Here is an 18,163-nt window from a genome sequence, read left to right as displayed (position 1 = left end):
CACGCTTGACTTTTCTCAGTTCATGGGCAGTTATTTTGCGCCTTGGTTTTTCCACACGCTTCTTACGACGCTGTTGACTATTTTGAATGAAACGCTTGATTGTTCGATGATCACGCTTCAGAAGCTTTGCAATTTTGAGACTGCTGCATCCCTCTGCAAGATATCTCACTATTTTTGACTTTTCTGAGCCTGTCAAGTCCTTCTTTTGACCCATTTTGCCAAAGGAAAGGACGTTGCCTAATAATTATGCACACCTGATATAGGGTGTTGATGTCATTAGACCACACCCCTTCTCATTACAGAGATGCACATCACCTAATATGCTTAATTGGTATTAGGCTTTCGAGCCTATACAGCTTGGAGTAAGACAACATGCATGAAGAGGATGATGTGGACAAAATACTCATTTGCCTAATAATTCTGCACTCCCTGTATGACCTTGTGCAGACGTGCTGCACAGCCCTCTCAGCCGAGGTCACCTCTCAGGCACGTCACAAACAACCATCGCATTCATCTCCTAGCAATCCAACAAAACACATGTGATCACATGACGATGTAATCCACAGTCACACCGTGGTCTCTCCTGGGGGGTGTAAGGCTACAGGGTGTGAATGCAATACCTCAACAGGGAACTATTCACACACACGTATGGACACACACACACACACACACACACACACACACACACACACACACACACACACACACACACACACACACACACACGGAGTCTCTGCATTGCTCTTCTATCTGTTTATGGTTCTTTTGTCTCTCTCACTCAGTGTGTTGCTGCAAGGTGTGGTTGGTCACAATGAGTGGGTGGTTCCTCTACCATATGGTCCCTGGACACACACATGATTACACGCACGCACACACACACAAACATAGAACATGAGCTCTAAAGAAGTGGTGATTCGGCCTTGACTGTATCTTCACTTGCAGAAGTCCTTCGTGGTATTTTCATGTTCACGTCTGTTTGTTGTCTGTTTCAGACACGAAACTGTGAATGATGTGTATTAAATTATTATAATGATTTTATCTGTTAATCTTTAGTACCACAAAAAAGCCTTTATTTAAAAGACCAGCTAAAATAAAATAACTGTTTTACATGGTCATTCCACTCACAGATGCACATTTATTGGACTTTTCACAGTTTTTTTTTTTTACATTCTATTATGTCTTTTTACAGTGTTTATTATTTTATGTATAAACCATTTTAAATTTGACTTTATTTCTTTGATGTTTTGTCTTTTTGATGTATTTCAAATGACTTATTATTACATATTATTTAATTTTTGCTTTGATCTTGTTGTGCCCTGTTATCATCTTGCTGTGAAGCTCTCTTGTGAGAAAAGTATCAAGCACAGTCTGACTGACGGGTAAACGGTCTACGATTTGGATCCAGAAGCCTGAGGGACTGATAAGGACAGGAGGGATATTTGGGGTTTTAAGCTGTGGTTCAGATAAAGAAGCACTTGTGATGTGAAACACTACTTCTGAACACAAGTGCCAAAGAGCTTATGGTCTTCAAGGACACATAAAGAAGTGGTCATGTGACAGCACGTGCTAACATGCTGTATTATGTTAGAGCAGCAGGTTGCTCCTGAGCTGTCTTCAAAAACAGGCTCAGCGTAAAACAGCAGGTCTCCGTCTTAGCGCAGGAAACTCAGTGCTGACAGCAAATAAATGAAATCACTGATGTTGCTCCTGAATGGCTCCACCTGCGACAGCTTCTGCCTCTCCTGGGGTGAGGGCTCTGATCAGGCCGTGTGGCGACTCCAGGTTTAATGAAACTGATCTGAAGCAGTGGAATATTTCAACATTATAATTACATCCACAATATTAAAGCCATCTTTTGATCCTGAACCATACTATTAACGGCTTAGAGGTGCACCATCACCCTTCCTTTCATCTGCCTCCACAAGTGGATAAAATACTTAAGAAAAAAAAGAATCGAGCGAGGCTCACAGCTTTCATCTGGATTCAGCCAGTCAGCCTGTTACGTGGAGAGAAAAGGAGCGTGCATGTAGTTTTGTGCTGTCGGGGTTCGTCTAGACGGCGTGCTCAGCAGCTCCAGCAGCCTTCCAGGCAGACAGGCTATCCATTATTCAGCTGCTGGCAGGCTTCTGGTGCTCCACAGCCAGTATTACTATTTATGCTGGTACAGTTTGTGAGTTAGTGTCTCAGAAAAATACTGTATGCAAGTTAACAAGTAATTAACTTCAGTGCTGACTGTAGAAAATCTGCCTGAATTCATATCTGCAGCTAATTGTGTTCCATCAATAGCTCAGAAGTCATTTAAATCGTGCTCTATCTCCTCCCGGGCTTTTTGATTCATCACACCAGCCAGGTAATGCTAGCAGCACTGCTGAGTCTGCACAAATCTGACAGTTAAAGATGGAGATTAACACTTATTCACAGTTTCACAATCACACAACCAGAAACCGGGTCAAAGGTAGCCTGTTTTTGTCCACCCAGCAGCCGGGGCTGGGTGATGCATCCATGTTTTAAAACACCCCACAGAAAATTAAAGTTGTAGGTCTTCTTTGTGAATGAGTTTATTTCCAGTTTATCTCACAATAACATGTTAGTCTGGATCCAAAACAACAAATTACAACACAAACTAACCAACCAGACGGCTGGAAAATAAGTAAAATTACAGTTATTGTCAATAGAGTCTGAACTTGAACTTCCTACCTTCACCTTAGTGGGTTTGGGTTAACCAAAATTGCCCACAGGTGTGAATGTGACAGCAGATGGTTGTCTGTCTATGTGGCCATGTCCACACTAATATGTTTTCATTTGAAAACGCATCGTTTTCTCTGCGTTTTGGCCTCTCGTCCACACTGAGACGGCGTTTTGGGTCAAGGAAAACGCAGCGTTTTGAAAACACTTACATTTTAAAACGCAGTTTTCGTGTCGCAATGTGGACAGCGAACGCGGAGACTTTTTGAAAACGATGACACATTTTAGTTATGTGATGCAGTCATGTGACCAATTAAGCCAGGATAGCGGAGGGCATTACACAGCAGTTGTTTTGTTTGCTCTCAGTTTTGACAGCCCTATTAAAGATTCATATCAGTCTGTACATGCTCCAGATAGCTTTTCTTCAAATTCTTTAATTCTCACTCAACTTTGTACTTCTGTGTTACTCGCAGCAACAACTCCACCTCACTGTTAGCCCATTTAAAAAACTTTTCCTCGACATTTTGCCGCGACGTTTCAAAGAGCCGGAAAGTAAATAAGCAGCAGACAGAAATGAGGCAGGCTGAATCTCCTTGCGTTTCACGCTTGCGTAGAACTGGAACGTAAGCGTTTTCGGCCGTTTCAATGTGGACACACAACTCTGTGAAAACAACTGAAAACACTAGTGTGGACGTGGAGCGTTTTCAGACGAAAACACAGTTTTCAAATCTATCCGGGCTAATGTGGACGGAGCCTGTGTGTTAGCCCTGTGACAGACTGCTGACCTGTCCAGGGTGTACCCTGCCTCTCGCTCTAAGACAGCTGGGATAGCTGGAGCATGAATTGGATAAGCGGAAGAGAGTGAATGGATGGACCTATGGTTACGAGCTATGGCTAGCAACTAAAAACGTGGCTGGGCTCTCCATTAGAGAGAGTGAAGAGCTCAGTCTTTGCCTCCTCGATACTTATTAGGTCAGGCGTTTTTGGCATGTCTAACTGGGAGGAGGCCCCAGGGCTAGATTCAGGGCAGCCTGGAGATATTACATACAGGGCTGGACTGGGACAAAAAATCGGCCCGGGCATTTTGACTAGAGACCGGCCCACCAGGTATTATAAGAAAAGCCATAAAGCCTTTGAATGAAAACAAATGCTGTTGTGACAGTGATGTATGCTGTCCTGTTGGTATATGTATAATTTCTATACATTTTACATCAGATGAAAAGTCCATCACCTGTTCAGCTCTGATGATTCAGTAAGGACATCTCCTGGTTTCATCTTCATGTTTCCCTCTCACCAGATAACCAAACCGACATCATGACCAGCAGCTTTACAGCTGTGGCTCCAGCAAACATCAGCTGATACTAGAAATTAATATTAAATAAATTCTAACAACAGCTAATAAATCTTAAACGTGCTGCTGTTGTTTAGCGCGACATCAACTGGTTTCCTCTTTCTGGCACAAAGTGGGAGATAAACAAACAAGAGAGAAAAGCCGATCAGCTGATCACTGATCAGTTTCATGATTGAAGTAGCAACAGGAGAGGGAGGGGAGAGAATGAGAGAAGAAGAGGCAGCTGTGCAGCGTAAAGACAGAATAACTCCAGCTTTGTGTCTTTTTCCATCCTAGCTGAAGTACAGGACAAACTGTGTTCCTTCTCAGCTCAATATTTTCTCTGAATACCAGACGATTCTGTTTTTTACAGGTCAGTTGGCAACTCTACTAACTAACCTTATGAATAAAATAAAGTTCACTATCAGTAACATCATAACACCCACCCAGCTGTATAGAAACTCCCTCATGCTGGCTAGCAGTACGAGTTATTGTAACAACGAAAATAAACTGCACCTAAACTTGGTTTATATCTGACCCAGATAGACTGCAGGTCATAACTTCTTACCTGAAGTTCAGTTCACCTGACACTCGGACTGGCGGCCGCCTCGGGTCTCTCCTCCTCCTGCCTCACCTTTCCCTCATCCACCTGCTGGCCTTTGTGGAAGCTCCGCCATAGCCACCACCAAACAACTGAGTTATTTTTACACATCGGCCAGCATCTGACCAATCCACCACTTCTCATTGTTTATACCGTTTCAAAAACAACAACAACAAAAAAACATCGGCCCGTAAAAACGAAAAATCACCATCGGGCATACCGGTATGCCCGATGACTAAGGATGGGTACTGGTGTGGCACCGGTTCTGACATAAACGGTAGTAACCAGACCGAAAAGCAGCGCACATTTCGGTGCTTTATTTCGGTGCTTTTTTTTCCTGAGCTGTGATACACTTCTAGCCAATCATTTTACGTTTCCGAGGATAGTAGGCGGGGCCAGGTACGTACGTTCTTTTATGCAGAGCTACAGATTAAAAATGCCCAAGGCGAAGCGGTCAAAAGTCTGGCTGTACTTCACAGCAAAAGATGCAAACTCAGCAGCAACAAGTGCTTTAAGCTGATACTGTGATACTGTCAAAGGAGGTAACACCTCAAATCCGATGAAACACCTGGCGACGCATAGCGGGTTTTTTTTAAAAGCCGAGAAATGCGCCGTATTTGATGGCAGCAGCAGCCGTTCTTCTCTGCGTGAGTAGCTTAATGTTGTTCGTGTGTAATTTACGTTGAGTAGGCTAACCATGTTATTACATTAATGCATGTAAGGTGAACTAGCAAACATCATCATAGCTACATGCGGCTGTCTTCTTGTTTGATGGCAGATACTCCCTTCACCCTGGCCAAAAAGGCTAAAATGACCAAAGAAAAAGAGGGAAACAGCTGAACATGAGAGGTTTTTGGACAAAGTTTGTGTTTTTTCCATTGATTAAGCACTGCTTCCAGCCAAGAGTGATACCATATATGCCCCATAGCTGCAGAAAAGGCTAACATTGTTATCTTTTTACAAAAAACCAGCTGAATATGAGAGGTTTGTGGACCAATTTTGTGTTCTCCATTCTTTAAGCACCGGTTTGAGCACCGTTTGAGCACCGGCACCGTTTCAAAAGTACCGATTTGGCACCGGTATCAGATAAAACCTAAACGATACCCATCCCTACCGATGACATCTGAACTTGGGAACGCCTTGGTGTCCCCCCAGAAGAGCCAGATGAGGAACCGTGGGAGAGGGAGGTGTGCTGAGACTGCAGCCACAGCAACACAGATGCGGATAAACACCAGAAGTTGGATGGAAGTCACCTTACTCTATTTTTCAAGTTTACCCTCTTATATTGGCTTATCTGCAACTCAACGAGGAGTACAGCTGTTCATATCTGCCTCATTTAATACTTTATACTGGATTTTTAAAGTACTTTCCAAGTAACACTTCTGCAACGGCAAGAACAGAAACTAATGGGCTGATAATGTTCGGCTTCTGGCCTCGATTTAGTTGTGCTATTATCATTATGTGTTTTATTCGGTTTAAACTTTAATTCTTGTGAATGTGTGATGTGCTTTCAAGTGTTTTGCGTCTAAAAATACAGTAAAGGTTTAATAGTTAAGACGAAGACTCCTGTAGTGATTAACGACACCCGGTCAGTGCGCTCGTTCAGGGTTGCTGTGACTGTGCGGTGTACGGGTCACAAACAAGTGTTCTTGTGGGAAAACCAGTGACATAATGAGTTTATTTATGTATGGGAATTTTGCTTAAACAATAACTAAACTCATTGTTTCATCTGCAGTTTAAAGTAATACTGAGTATTTTTTATCTCTTCTTTGATACAAAGCAGTCAGAATATATTACTGGGTCAAAAAACTGATGCTTTCCTGACTTATTTGATCATGATATCGAACTGAAAATGAATAAATGACTTCATTTGAGAATCATGTGCTTTACACCTTTCTGTGTGGTTTGTTTCTGGTAGAATAAGAGACTTGCATTGTAGGTCATCAGGTCTAATTCACTCAGAGTCAAACAAACCATCTCTGGGGTTAAAAATAACTTCAATGGCAGGTGAGACAGAGCCTAAAGACACACACACACACACACACACACGGTCCTCAGTCTCCTGAAGAGGCCGAGCCCAAAGCCACAGGAGCCAAATGGGTCATTAAGTCCTCCCAGCTTTCCTCGCTCCCGTCAGGCTGCCGAGGTGTCAAAGCCACAACCGGGTGGCCTCCTGCTTCACATGGGGCCATTAAAACATTTCAGACACACCCCTAATTTCCATGGCAACCACTGCCTCGCCATCACCCCTTCAACAACAATGTCGTGTTCATCACAGCTTTCTTCCACTGGTAGAAGAGCACTTTCACACCACTACACTCGATCTACGCTGACTCGTATTTGGCTCTCCGGCTCAGTTATCGGCCTCACCTTTTCTTCACACAAGGAAACCAGAGAGAGCAAAGTGACAACCCCGCTAACATCAACTAACACCAAGCTCAGCTACGTGACATTTGTGTCGATGGTCACAGAGACAAATTAGGACATCACAAAGTCGTAAAATGTCTCACCTTTTTATGACTAAGAGGCACAACACCTGGCTCCCTAATCAACCGTTTTTTCCGTCAAGAAGGAGGCGTTTGCTATGAAATGAGACAGCATGACATTCGTTTACGATCACTTCAATGATACATCAGTCCAGGAGCTCAGAGAATCACAAATGATACAGAGGGTGCTAATGCAACCAGTGTACTAAATCTGGTAATTACATTACAGTTGCATTTATGTCATGCTGGGTGGGAACATCAAACAAGCACACTTCTTTCATCCTGCGCTACAATCAGCTGATTTCATTTTGTGTGTGGGAGGAGTTAAATGGTGGAGCGAAGTAGAACTTGTCAGCGTCTCCATCCCAGCAGCCAGCCTGTTACCTGATCTTCGACAGGTAACAGACTGATGGGCAGTCAGGCTTGCAGCCTCCATGTTTCTACAGTAGAATCACCATGACGACCACTTTAAAGAGCCTTTGGGCTGGTTTTGATGCTTTGTGTAGACATTGAAATAAATACCGGATGTGTACTCTCGCTAGGACATTAGCACAGGGATTATTGGTGTGTGGGACTGTAGCTTATGGTTTATGTCATTAACTGGTAATTATGTAACAATGTGTTTCAGGTCATTTTACAAAGTAACAAGAAAACAAATGTAACAAACTGGTTTTGTTCTGGGCAATTAAGCAACGTACTGCATTACTTTTAGGAAAAATAATTACTTTTCATGGATACTTTGACTAAAAAAGTAATCCCCCCCCCCTCCCCAAAAAAAAGTAACTGGTTGCAACTGCTGGGAAAACTGGGACTTGGGCAAAGGGACCGTGGTGACGTCACTGTTTTTGTGCCACGCATCCATAACGGCACATATCATGTTTTGTGCATGCTAAATACGATACCTACAGTTTTTAAAAATCCAAAAACACTGAGGTGAAACTTTAGCTTTAGCACTGAAGGGCAGAAAGTTGTTTGTCCATCCTTTTAATTCAAAGTTGCCTCAAATGTCAAATAAAAGTTACAGCACCCTCGTCCGCCTCTAATCAATAATATGCAGCAACCAAGAGCCACAAATCCTCTCTTCCAAAATCATAAATGGCGAGAGAACCCCCCCAGAAACAGGAGCAGTGCTCTGATTTCTGCTGAGCCACCTAGAAACAGGAGCTTCAAGCAGAACACAGTGAACATGCTGAAATCTAGAAGGATGTTTCGCTTCATTAAAGGCAGAGCAGCTGATGTATAAGCACAGTTAGGTAGCACTATCAACTTGTGAAAACTTGCCTATAATCTTCCCCAAATATTCTTGATTCCCCAAACGAGAGCAGAAAAAGACATTTCAGAGAGAAGAGAGCAGCATGTGTCACTCTGTTCCTTGATGTGCATTTCAGAAATGACAAAGTAGAATTTCCTGTATTCATTCATTTCTTTGTCATCAGTTTTCCAGTAGAGACAGACTGATAATATGTGAACTGGGAGGAAACTGGTGCAGAGGCACTCATAAAAACAGTGTTGTTATTTTTTTCAAGGTTCAGTAGGAAAGAGATTTGAACTACTGGGATGAGTAACTAGAAACATACAAGCTCATTTTCATCAAAACGCGACATCCTCATAGTTATTTCTTATAAGCCTTCATGTTTTTTCTTCTCATAAATGTAAGTCTTTTCTAGGGCTGAACGATATATCGCATTTGCGATAATATCGCGACATGATCAAGTGCAATTTTCTAACCGCAAAGGCTGCGATTATACTCTGGACATGTCCAAATTCATGGGCTGCATCCTCCTGAGGCCGCATTTGTAGACCGATTACGTCACAGCGACGCGCCGAAGGCTGTCCAAATTACTACCATATCCCAGAATTCATAGCGCGGCCCAGCCAAACTCCAGTTTCCAGCAATGGCGGCCGCTACTAAGTTTTAAAATTACTCATACTAATCTTTCTGGGTCACAAAATAAACTTTTAACATATTTTCAGGCGAGAAAGTAGTTGTGTAAACATCAAATATCTGCTCGGTTTATCAAGATATCCCATATTTGCAAAAGTGCTTCGACGTTTTCAGAGGCGTCTGCTACCCACCAGCTCGACAGCTAGCCGGGAGCTCGAGGGTTACTGATGCGGCCGAGAACGGCACAACTCCCGGCACATCATTTTCAGATCACTGCGGAGTTTCACTGCTCGGGTTAAACGTAATATATAAGTCACTTAGACAACCTAAAAATGTTATTGTTGGGCTTTTTTCAGTGTTTTGTTTGTTCGTGAGTAAATCGGTTTGGCTGAGATTAAAGTTATTAGATTAGATAAAATAAAACTTTATTAATCCCCCGGGTGGGTTCCTCCTTGGTTTTCACACAGCTGACTAAACGTCAAACAGAAAACTTATTAAACAGAAGTATGAGACAGTCGAGAATTTACGCCAGTGTCTGGTTATATTTTAGATAGCAAGAAGCAGACGGCCGAGTTTATTAAACTCCACCGAGACAGCGGTGACGCTAATCAGAAGGCTAGACCGTCCAATTTCACGCCTTTAAATTTTAAAGGCGTGTTTGTGTGTGTGTTTATACAATTGCTATTATGTTTGCACTTTATGTGTAATGTTACTGACTGCAGAGATCAGTAAGATGTGTGTATTTTTTATTTATTAGTTTTATTTATTTAATATTATTTTTTAATTGAATGACTGTCTAGTAGTTCACAGATGTCGAAAAACTGAGTGTGGTAAAGCCACTGATTTTTTTATGTATATTTCTGCAATCTGCACATTGTACTGACTTTCATTTTAATGTTTACACCAGGGTTCCTTGTCAGCACTTTATGCTCAGATGTTTGTAAGCTAAAAATAAACTATTGTGTATGTTCAAATATACTGTTGTGATTGAAGAAGTTAAATAAAAATGTCAGTCATCAATTCATGCATCACCTCATGTCATCATAACAGAGGTCTGTCTTCCAGGAAAGAACAGTTTAAAATTAATGTAATATAGTATTGGCCATACTATATGATGTATTGCTTGTCTTTGTTTAATAATACAGAAGACAAAGACCTTAAAAAATAATCGCATATCGCATCGCAATCGCAATATTGGGGCAAAAAATCGCAATTAGATTATTTTCCATAATCGTTCAGCCCTAGTCTTTTCTGCGCATGAAAGTTCAGTAAGCCGGTGATTCTGAATTTCCATGGATGTGAATGCGAGCGTGAGTGATCGTCTGTGTCTCTGTGTTAGACCTGTCGTGGGCGTACCTTGCCTTTAGCCCTATGACAGCTGGGACAGGCTCCAGCACCCTAATGACCATGTTAATAAAATCCATGGATGGAAATTTGATAGTTTTTTCTCATGAATTTACAACTTTAATCTAGAGATTTTTTTTCCTCAGAATTTAATAGCCTCACTGAGCCACTTAATGTTTTATTTTATTTTTTAAAAAGAATTTTTAAACCGTCAGTGACCCAAATACACCATCATGCCCTAGCTACAACCTTTTTCCCTTTCGGCTGCTCCCTTAAGCGGAATTTACGGTTCAGCAGGGAGACCACATTTGCAATCTACTGAACCATAGGTTCTCTGCAGGTAAACAGGGATGGCCCATCTACCTGCATAGAGCTCAGTGGTCAGAGGGAGGCAGTGAACAAAAATATGTAATAAAGCTGGTCTGGTACCCACTCTTGCTTGTGCTATTGTTGTTTTATGTGTAATTTGTTCATGCAGAAGTAAAGCTATGGAAAAAAATCTAAGGTTTGACAAGAGTGATGTGATCATACTGTGCCTGCACAGCGAAGGAAAAAACACAAAAATGTAACCGTTAAAAATCCATAGAACATATCAATACAGTGATCAATAGAGATTCAATCATCTGAAGTCCAAAGTTTAAATGACTTTTGTAGATTAAAGTATGCCTGAGATCAAGCCCCCCCCCCCCCCCCCCCACCAAAAAAAGCATCATGCTGCACATTTTCATAACATTTGTTCTATGAAAATTTGGCAGCACAAATTATAACAGAAGAAGAAGAAACAAAACTAACAGCATATACCGTGCTTAATGTTTTCCACTGGTGCACTCAGTTACTATCATCTCCAACTACAACATTAAAGGGATGTACACATTAATGAGTCAATAATTGTGATCCCACCACACATATAAGATTCCACATAATGTGTATGTCTTCTTTAGTACATGTACTTGAATGCCCAACTGTGTAATTTTGACTTAAGTAAAAACGAAATACTTCTATCACTTCTTTCTAAATCAGTTATTACGTACTAAACAACCTTCAGAGAAACTTTTCATCTGTGTTTGGACTCACTTCTGCACATAAGTGTGAAATCTTTTGTGTTTTCTGCCAGATTTGTCTCCTGCATTTATTTCTGATGCTATATTCTGATTTCCCGTGGTCCCCCGTGCGCCTTGCTCTTGGTCTCCACATGTGCCACCCCGTGGAAAAAAACCCTGGAAACGCCCCTGCCGGTGTAATAAAATAATAATCATACCACCCACTCCTCAGACTGTTACAAGCTCTGATCTTTGTGCGGGTTTTATGGGCCTGCAGGTTCCGGGCCGTTAATATAGAGGTGCAGTGGACAGAATAAGGAGATAACAGTGCGCTCCCAGCCTACAGTAATCATTAACCCCTTCTATTCTCACGCAAATGAGCTCCCAGCGCACCATGCCCGACTGAGAATGGAGATGCAGGGCTAATTGTGTGGATGCCTTAATAGGCATCCACACTATTGAGTTCCTGTTTCTCTTTATTCTTTATTATTCCGGGTGTTTCCGTACACTTTTCGCCGTGGATCTACTTCCACAATTTTTGTGCTATTTTCACCGTTCAAACTCTAAACTGTTCTGCTCTTTCTGCTAATGCCGGCTATGACTTTTGGTGTTTATTACTATTATACTTTTTAAAATATTACACTTTTTTCCTTTAATTTGTCCCATTGAAATGAATGGGAAACTTCCACAATTCTGCTAAAACTTTCTTGTCTTTGAAACTTAACTACTTCCTCATACTTTCACCTAGAAACTCCATTCAAACTTTAAAACGTTCTCAAATGATTTGGCTATTCCTGTGTGATTCAGCTTTTTCAGATCTTCTACCGTTTTCATCTTATCTCTCTTTAAGTCTTCAGTTGCAAAATTGTGATTTTTCAGAAAATACATGCGTTGCTATGGTTGCTATGCAATTAACTCAGAGGGGACAGTGAAACTGTTTGAATTTTCTCTTCATGTCCAAACAACTTCTTGCTACTCGCTCAATTTCCACTCAAGCCCCACAAATTATACATCAAGACGTAGGTATTTTTGCTGGCTTTCAGAAAATGTCACTATCATTGTTGTGGGACTTATAGATACTTTGCAAATCTCCTCAGAGTAACACAAAGTCAGAAAACTCTCCATATAAACTCAATGGAGAGTTTGTTCAAAATCACCGCTGGATTTCTCTGATGAGAGGCATTTTCAAATTGTCATATCTCCTTAACGAAGCAAAGTTAAGACATGATGCTTGTCCCCGTATATCTTCAGACACTCCTGACGCTCACAATTCAAGAATTTCTTTCTCACCTATTACCGTTCTGAAATGAGTTGGACTTTTTTGAGGGTAGGAAATTTGTCCCTCGCTCAGATTTCATCAGATTTCAATCTCTGGAAATGAACCACTTTTTTCTCTCGTCATATCTTTTTGATGGATTTCCACAGAGCCCTGAAAATTTCCATGACTGTTCACCAAAGCCTGCTGTTTCTTACGGTGAAAGAATGATCTTGATGCTCCATATAGATTTAGAGTTACCAAAGGTTGTTTGAGAGCAAGTCAAGGCAGTTTTTGCTTCGCCTCTACTCAGTTACAGTGTATTACAAGTCATATATCTTTAATAATTTATATTTTATCTCAGAATTATGAACACCTGAAGATTCCCCCATCTCTTCTGAACAAAACGATGTCTGAATGACCGTTCTAGCCTCTACGGTTAGGAAATTATGGCCATTTGTTCGAGGGGAATCCTGAATGTCAGAAATACACTGAAGAAAACTCACACCTCTCTCTGTGTCTGTGTGTGTGTAAGGGCTGACTACAGCAGGTGCAGCTAATTTAACTGACCTACATATACCAAGCCCAGACTCTCAACAGCTCCTGTTCCCTTTACTCTCTGTGTATGTGTGTCTGTGTATCAATAGTTCTCCGATGTTTAAGTATTACTCCTCAATCATAGTATTTCTGCTAAAGCAAAGTACTTCTACTACATCTAAGTACTTTTGCCAAATCATAGTATTTCTGCTAAATCATAGTATTTTTGCAAAAATCATGGTATTTGCGCAAAATCATGGTTTTGGGGCCAAATATTTCTGTTATTTTATAATATATGTGCGGAATATATTATATGTGCCAAATCATAGTATTTATCCCAAATTATAGTATTTATGCCAAATTACAGTATTTCTGCTAAAATGCAGAAATAGTACCTTTTAGCAGGAATTTCTACCAAAAGATAGTATTTATGTTAAAACATAGTATTTCTGCTAAATCAGAGTATTCCTGCCAAATCATAGTATTTGTACTGAAACATAGTACTTCTGCCCAATCATAGTATTTGTACTAAATGATAGTACTTGTGCCAAATCATAGTATTTGTTCCAAAGCATTGTATTTGTATGGAGTCATAGTATTTCTTCTAAATCATAGTATTTCAATCAAATCTCAGTAGTTGTTGTTAAAACGCAGTATTATTGCCAAATCATAGTATTTGTACCCAATCATAGTATTTCTGCTAAATCATAGCATTTGTGCCAAATCATGGTATTTGTGCAAAAACATAGTATGTCTGAAAAACCATAATATATCTCTTATGTTATAGTATTACTACTAAGGCATAGTATTTCTGCCAAATCATAGTATTTTGTACTAAATCATAGTACTTGTGCCAAATCATAGTATTTGTTGCACATCATAGTATTGGAACCAAAACATAGTATTTCTCCCAAAGCATCGTATTTGTATGGAGTAATAGTATTTCTTCTAAATCATAGTATTTCAATCAAATCTCAGTAGTTGTGTTAAAATGCAGTATTATTGCCAAATCATAGTATTTGTACCCAATCATAGTATTTTTGCCAAATCGTGGTATTTGTGCCAAATTAATAATTCTGTTATGTTATAGTATTACTACTAAGTCGTAGAATATCTGTTATGTTATAGTGTATCTGCGGAATATAGTATGTGTGCCAAATCGTAGTATTTATACCAAATCACAGTATTTGTGCTAAAACATAGTATTTCTGCCATATTGTGGCATTTGTGCAAGAACATTGAACTGTTATGTTATAGTATTACTACTAAGTCATAGTATTTCTGCGTTGTTATAGTATTTGTGCTAAAACGTAGTATCTCTGCCAAGTCATAGAATTACTGCAATTTCATAGTTTTTTTAGGAAATCTGTTATGTTATAGTATTACTACTAAGTCATAGTATTTCTGCCAAATCATAGTATTTGTGCCAAAGCATCGTATTTGTATGGAGTCATAGTATTTCAATCAAATCTCAGTAGTTGTTGTTAAAACGCAGTATTATTGCCAAATCATAGTATTTGTACCCAATCTTAGTATTTCTGCTAAATCACAGCATTTGTTCCAAATCATGGTATTTATGCTAAAACATAGTATTTCTGCCATATTGTGGTATTTGTGCAAGAACATTGAACTGTTATGTTATAGTATTACTACTAAGTCATAGTATTTCTGCCAAATCATAGTATTTGTGTGAATTTGTATACTGTAATATCACTGTAGTATGTAGTGGCTAAGTAGGGGGTGTTTACAGTGTAAATAGGTCATCTCTTGTGTTGGAGTGCCCTCTTGTGGCGCCTTTTGGGTAGTGCCTTAGTAAACGTGAACCCTGTAAGAAGTGGTATCAGACTGATTTGTAGTGGAGGAATTTGTTGCCAGTTTTCTTAATCATAGAAACCACACCATATCACCTCTCCACATCCTCCTACTGTATGCCATGCCTCCCTGTACCATCCATCTGACCGCCAATAAACTCCACCTGTGGTAATCTAATCCCTGGATGTCAGCCTCTCCTTCTGACCGAGGATAGTTACTATTGCAGCACCACCCAGCATTAAACTGACGTACACCATTCTGTACAATAGTATTTGTGCTAAAAAGTAGTATTTCTGCCAAATCATAGTATTACTGCTATTTCATACTATTTAAGCGAAATTACAGTGTTTCTGCAAAAACATGTTTGAGGGGTGGAAATCTGTCCTCCTCTCATTTTTCAAACTCCGAAAATTAAGCCATTTCTTCTCTCGTCATATCTCCGCGACGGAGATACAAAGAGCTATGTAAATCGCAGTCAAAGTACACCAAAGTCCGCTGATTCACCCAGTGCAAGAATTATGCTTCTATCCCACCTAGTTTTTGAGTACAAATTTATACACTATCACAGACCAGTAATTCATATTGATAATTTATTACAATTCTGCAAAGTTTTATGATTTTAGCAGCTTTTCTAATATGGACCTCAGATTCTTGTTAACAGTCTATGGCAGAAATACATACAAGTACACAGCCTGATGAAGCAGACAGAAGCAGTACCTCTGATTGGTTCAGCATTTTCACCTCTTATCAGCACAAATCTCAGCCTCTTCTGCTGTTTTCATTAGAATTGTAAGCTTTTCCACCTTTTTTCAGTTACGTGAGAACCAGTTTGGCTCAATGAGTAGCTGAAAAATATCAGCCTCTTCTGCTGTTTTAGCAGGATTTCAGAGTTCAGCTTTTTCACTTGTTTTAAGCACAAATTTCAGTTTCTTTACCTCATTTCACAACAAAGTTCTTCCTCTTCACCTCTTTTCTGCTAATTTGAGATTCTGCTCCACAGTGCACATTGTCCCTCTCATCATATCTTTGTTTGTGACCAGAACTCATTTGGCTCAGAGGGTAGGGCATCTGCCGTGAGACCCGGTGGCAGAGGTTTGAATCCTACCTGTGACAGTTGCTACACATGTTCCCTGCTTGCATGCGCTCTGCTTTCTTGTGTGTCACTGCTCTCCAGTGTGTCATTACACATACAGCCATCTTCAGCAAGCACTTCTGCTTCTACACCTCCTTTCAGCTCATCTTTTTGCTTCTTTGCCTCTTTTCAGCAGAAATTCTTCTGATTCACCTCTTTTCTGCCAAATGTTTAGCTTTTTCACCTCTTATCAGCACAATTCTAAGCAGCTTCTGCTAATTTCACCACAATTGTCACTCTCTCCACCTCTTCTTTGTGTGAATGAGTTTGGTGCAGTGAGGTGAATCGCTGCCTTTAGACCAGAAGGGCCAGGTTCAAATCCTGCTCAGGGCAATGTTTTTTTGTTTGTTTTTTTTTCAACTTTTTCAGCTTTTTTCAGCAGACATCTTCAGCGTTAAGGCATCCACACAGCATTTTCGCAGGAAATGCAAATTTTTCTAGTTCAGAGATAAAGTCCAAAGGTTCACTCACCACTTGTCCGGTCGTAAATGTAAATCCCACAGTGCCTGCGTGGTAATTTCCGACACCGGGACACCACGTCTCCTGTAGTGGGAAAACTCCGCTACCCTGTCGGCTCAGCCCTGCTGTGCTCCGTCTCCCTCCTGGCTGCTTTTTTAACAGTAAACTTGCCGAACCCAGCCTATTGTTAGCGAGGCGCAGAGAAGGCTGCTGCACAGAAACGCCCGCCTCCTCCAGCGCCATTGGACCCCGTTCAGCCTCTCTCTCCTCCGATTGGCTGAGCCAGATGTCCCCTAGAATCCAGGGCGGGTCGCAGCGCTCCGGTTCAGAGCGCGCCGTGGTGCATTCACAACACTAAAAAATAGTGAGAAATTTTACTTTTCGTTGGGTACTGGCTCCCGGCGTTGCTTTCATGTTTGACACTGACAGTAGATCGTGAAAGCGGAAAGAATAAGGAATTTATGAAACCATGAATAAGACCTGATTATCAAGACACAGATATGGGAGCAGTCTGTGCCAGTCAGCTAAAAATGCAAGTCAAATCGTTTTATCTACGAAGCATATTTAAACACAAGTAACGGAAAGATTTTTACTTTAGCATGATATCATTTTGATAAATGTTTTATTGTATTAAGCTAGATTATTTGTATATGTAACATGTAACAGTTAGCTAACTGTTACATGTTACATAGCTATTTAAGATGTCTTATGTTATCTGAAATAAATCTGTTAAATAAAAAAAATACCATCTAACTCATTTTAATAAAAAAATTAAAAGTAAGTTTAATGTTTTTAATGTTTCTTTTAACAATGAAAATAGTTGTTAAAACAAATAAATCAATTATTTGATGATACAGACTTACTGGGGTAAACGGCATGGTAAACAAAGAACATGCTTGGGAAATTAACTTAATGAAGAGGGGAAAATAAAAGAAACCTATGAAACAATAAATATAACAAATAGATTATATCTCCAGAACTTTCATTTGCATGTATGACATTATTAGATTAAAAATATATAATTTTGTAATCAAATTTTTTCAAAGTAAATAATTAAAACAGGTTATTCTACGTACTGTTGCCTCATTAAGTGGGTCCAGGGTAAAAATTTGTAAGAAAAGTTGTAACGCTCTATAAAAATATGCTGTGTCTGTAATAACTGGACGAACATCTATAATTGCTCCTTCTCATTTAAAACCTGAGATAGAAAAAAGCCTAAATTTAAGAAGGTGTTGAGCCGTTTTAAGAATCTGAAGATAAAATTATATTATTTTATCTTTCGTCCTCTGGTAAACTCAAATTAAACATGTGGAGAAACACTTTTTCTGGTTTTACTTTATGGGGAAAAAACAGAAGAAAAAAGAATTTACAATAAATTTGATGTCAGTTCCATCCAATCACATATCATGTCAGGTTAAACGAGCCACAATTACATGAAACGCTTGAGAGACTTCCAACTGCCCTCCAAGGTGCTCAGGAACTTTTACTCCTGCACCATAGAGAGCATCCTGGCGGGAAACATCTTAACCTGGTTCGGGAACAGCACCATGCAGGACAGACGAGCTCTACAGAGGGTTGTGCGGTCAGCTGAGCGCAC

At 40.1% G+C, this 18,163-nt stretch overlaps 1 protein-coding gene across 3 annotated transcripts in view; it reads right to left on the bottom strand.

The window, feature by feature from the left end:
* The window catches only part of pak1 (p21 protein (Cdc42/Rac)-activated kinase 1), a 78,162-nt gene extending 61,406 nt beyond the window's left edge, over positions 1 to 16,756 (bottom strand). For all 3 annotated transcript variants that reach the window (XM_004575507.2, XM_004575508.2, XM_012916134.2), the window contains exon 1: positions 16,579 to 16,756. The gene's annotated coding sequence lies outside the window, so the exon portion shown is untranslated. The remainder of the gene's footprint in view (positions 1 to 16,578) is intronic.
* Between the last annotated feature and the right edge of the window lie 1,407 nt (positions 16,757 to 18,163).

Source organism: Maylandia zebra, linkage group LG14, assembly GCF_041146795.1.
Source record: "Maylandia zebra isolate NMK-2024a linkage group LG14, Mzebra_GT3a, whole genome shotgun sequence".
Classification (NCBI taxonomy): Eukaryota; Metazoa; Chordata; class Actinopteri; order Cichliformes; family Cichlidae; genus Maylandia; species Maylandia zebra.
Note: the sequence above shows the minus strand (reverse complement) of the source record. Positions and strands in the feature narration are given on the sequence as shown.